Here is a 5,000-nt window from a genome sequence, read left to right on the forward strand (position 1 = left end):
TGCTGTGTATATATATATACCGTGTATACTGACTGACACCCTGCTGTGTATATATATATATATACCGTGTATACTGACTGACACCCTGCTGTGTATATATATATATACCGTGTATACTGACTGACACCCTGCTGTGTATATATATATACCGTGTATACTGACTGACACCCTGCTGTGTATATATATATATATATATATACCGTGTATACTGACTGACACTCTGCTGTGTATATATATATATATACCGTGTATACTGACTGACACTCTGCTGTGTATATATATATATATACCGTGTATACTGACTGACACCCTGCTGTGTATATATATATACCGTGTATACTGACTGACACCCTGCTGTGTATATATATATATATACCGTGTATACTGACTGACACCCTGCTGTGTATATATATATACCGTGTATACTGACTGACACCCTGCTGTGTATATATATATACCGTGTATACTGACTGACACTCTGCTGTGTATATATATATATACCGTGTATACTGACTGACACCCTGCTGTGTATATATATACCGTGTATACTGACTGACACCATGCTGTGTGTATATATATATATACCGTGTATACTGACTGACACCCTGCTGTGTATATATATACCGTGTATACTGACTGACACCCTGCTGTGTATATATATACCGTGTATACTGACTGACACCCTGCTGTGTATATATATATACCGTGTATACTGACTGACACCCTGCTGTGTATATATATATACCGTGTATACTGACTGACACTCTGCTGTGTATATATATATACCGTGTATACTGACTGACACCCTGCTGTATATATATATATACCGTGTATACTGACTGACACCCTGCTGTGTATATATATACCGTGTATACTGACTGACACTCTGCTGTGTATATATATATACCGTGTATACTGACTGACACTCTGCTGTGTATATATATATACCGTGTATACTGACTGACACCCTGCTGTGTATATATATATATACCGTGTATACTGACTGACACCCTGCTGTGTATATATATATACCGTGTATACTGACTGACACCCTGCTGTGTATATATATATACTGTGTATACTGACTGACACCCTGCTGTATATATATATATACCGTGTATACTGACTGACACCCTGCTGTATATATATATATACCGTGTATACTGACTGACACCCTGCTGTGTATATATATACCGTGTATACTGACTGACACCCTGCTGTGTATATATATATATATACCGTGTATACTGACTGACACCCTGCTGTTTATATATATATACCGTGTATACTGACTGACACTCTGCTGTGTGTATATATATACCGTGTATACTGACTGACACCCTGCTGTGTATATATATATATATACCGTGTATACTGACTGACACTCTGCTGTGTATATATATATACCGTGTATACTGACTGACACTCTGCTGTGTGTATATATATACCGTGTATACTGACTGACACCCTGCTGTGTATATATATATACCGTGTATACTGACTGACACCCTGCTGTGTATATATATACCGTGTATACTGACTGACACCCTGCTGTATATATATATATATACCGTGTATACTGACTGACACCCTGCTGTGTATATATATATACCGTGTATACTGACTGACACCCTGCTGTGTATATATATATATACCGTGTATACTGACTGACACCCTGCTGTGTATATATATATACCGTGTATACTGACTGACACCCTGCTGTATATATATATATATACCGTGTATACTGACTGACACTCTGCTGTGTATATATATATATATACCGTGTATACTGACTGACACTCTGCTGTGTATATATATATATATACCGTGTATACTGACTGACACCCTGCTGTGTATATATATATATATACCGTGTATACTGACTGACACTCTGCTGTGTATATATATATATACCGTGTATACTGACTGACACCCTGCTGTGTATATATATATACCGTGTATACTGACTGACACTCTGCTGTGTATATATATATATACCGTGTATACTGACTGACACCCTGCTGTGTATATATATATACCGTGTATACTGACTGACACCCTGCTGTGTATATATATATACCGTGTATACTGACTGACACCCTGCTGTGTATATATATATATATACCGTGTATACTGACTGACACCCTGCTGTGTATATATATATATACCGTGTATACTGACTGACACTCTGCTGTGTATATATATATATATATATACCGTGTATACTGACTGACACTCTGCTGTGTATATATATACCGTGTATACTGACTGACACCCTGCTGTGTGTATATATATATACCGTGTATACTGACTGACACCCTGCTGTGTATATATATATACCGTGTATACTGACTGGACACCCTGCTGTGTATATATATACCGTGTATACTGACTGACACTCTGCTGTGTATATATATATATATACCGTGTATACTGACTGACACCCTGCTGTGTATATATATATATATATACCGTGTATACTGACTGACACTCTGCTGTGTATATATATATACCGTGTATACTGACTGACACCCTGCTGTGTATATATATATATATACCGTGTATACTGACTGACACCCTGCTGTGTGTATATATATATATACCGTGTATACTGACTGACACCCTGCTGTGTATATATATACCGTGTATACTGACTGACACCCTGCTGTGTATATATATACCGTGTATACTGACTGACACTCTGCTGTGTATATATATATACCGTGTATACTGACTGACACCCTGCTGTGTATATATATATATATACCGTGTATACTGACTGACACCCTGCTGTGTGTATATATATATATACCGTGTATACTGACTGACACCCTGCTGTGTATATATATACCGTGTATACTGACTGACACCCTGCTGTGTATATATATATATATACTGTGTATACTGACTGACACCCTGCTGTGTATATATATACCGTGTATACTGACTGACACTCTGCTGTGTATATATATATACCGTGTATACTGACTGACACCCTGCTGTGTATATATATATATATATACCGTGTATACTGACTGACACTCTGCTGTGTATATATATATATATACCGTGTATACTGACTGACACCCTGCTGTGTGTATATATATATATACCGTGTATACTGACTGACACCCTGCTGTGTATATATATACCGTGTATACTGACTGACACCCTGCTGTGTATATATATATATATACCGTGTATACTGACTGACACTCTGCTGTGTATATATATATATATATACCGTGTATACTGACTGACACTCTGCTGTGTATATATATATATACCGTGTATACTGACTGACACCCTGCTGTGTATATATATATATACCGTGTATACTGACTGACACTCTGCTGTGTATATATATATACCGTGTATACTGACTGACACCCTGCTGTGTATATATATATATATACCGTGTATACTGACTGACACCCTGCTGTGTATATATATATACCGTGTATACTGACTGACACCCTGCTGTGTATATATATATATACCGTGTATACTGACTGACACTCTGCTGTGTATATATATATATATACCGTGTATACTGACTGACACTCTGCTGTGTATATATATATATACCGTGTATACTGACTGACACTCTGCTGTGTATATATATATATATACCGTGTATACTGACTGACACCCTGCTGTGTATATATATATATATACCGTGTATACTGACTGACACCCTGCTGTGTATATATATATATACCGTGTATACTGACTGACACCCTGCTGTGTATATATATACCGTGTATACTGACTGACACCCTGCTGTGTATATATATATATACCGTGTATACTGACTGACACCCTGCTGTGTATATATATATATACCGTGTATACTGACTGACACCATGCTGTGTGTATATATATATATATACCGTGTATACTGACTGACACCCTGCTGTGTATATATATATATATACCGTGTATACTGACTGACACCCTGCTGTGTATATATATATACCGTGTATACTGACTGACACCCTGCTGTGTATATATATATATATACCGTGTATACTGACTGACACCCTGCTGTGTATATATATATACCGTGTATACTGACTGACACCCTGCTGTGTATATATATATATATACCGTGTATACTGACTGACACCCTGCTGTGTATATATATATATATACCGTGTATACTGACTGACACCCTGCTGTGTATATATATATATATACCGTGTATACTGACTGACACCCTGCTGTGTATATATTTATATATATACCGTGTATACTGACTGACACCCTGCTGTGTATATATATATATATATACCGTGTATACTGACTGACACACTGCTGTGTATATATATATACCGTGTATACTGACTGACACCCTGCTGTGTATATATATACCGTGTATACTGACTGACACCCTGCTGTGTGTATATATATATACCGTGTATACTGACTGACACCCTGCTGTGTGTATATATGTATATACCGTGTATACTGACTGACACCCTGCTGTGTATATATATACCGTGTATACTGACTGACACCCTGCTGTGTATATATATATATATACCGTGTATACTGACTGACACCCTGCTGTGTATATATATACCGTGTATACTGACTGACACCCTGCTGTGTATATATATATACCGTGTATACTGACTGACACCCTGCTGTGTATATATATATATATACCGTGTATACTGACTGACACCCTGCTGTGTATATATATACCGTGTATACTGACTGACACCCTGCTGTGTATATATATATATATATACCGTGTATACTGACTGACACTCTGCTGTGTATATATATATATATACCGTGTATACTGACTGACACCCTGCTGTGTATATATATATATATACCGTGTATACTGACTGACACCCTGCTGTGTATATATATACCGTGTATACTGACTGACACCCTGCTGTGTATATATATATATATATACCGTGTATACTGACTGACACTCTGCTGTGTATATATATATATATACCGTGTATACTGACTGACAC

The sequence above is a fragment of the Rhinoderma darwinii genome, unplaced genomic scaffold (assembly GCF_050947455.1).
Source record: "Rhinoderma darwinii isolate aRhiDar2 unplaced genomic scaffold, aRhiDar2.hap1 Scaffold_4245, whole genome shotgun sequence".
Lineage (NCBI taxonomy): Eukaryota > Metazoa > Chordata > Amphibia > Anura > Rhinodermatidae > Rhinoderma > Rhinoderma darwinii.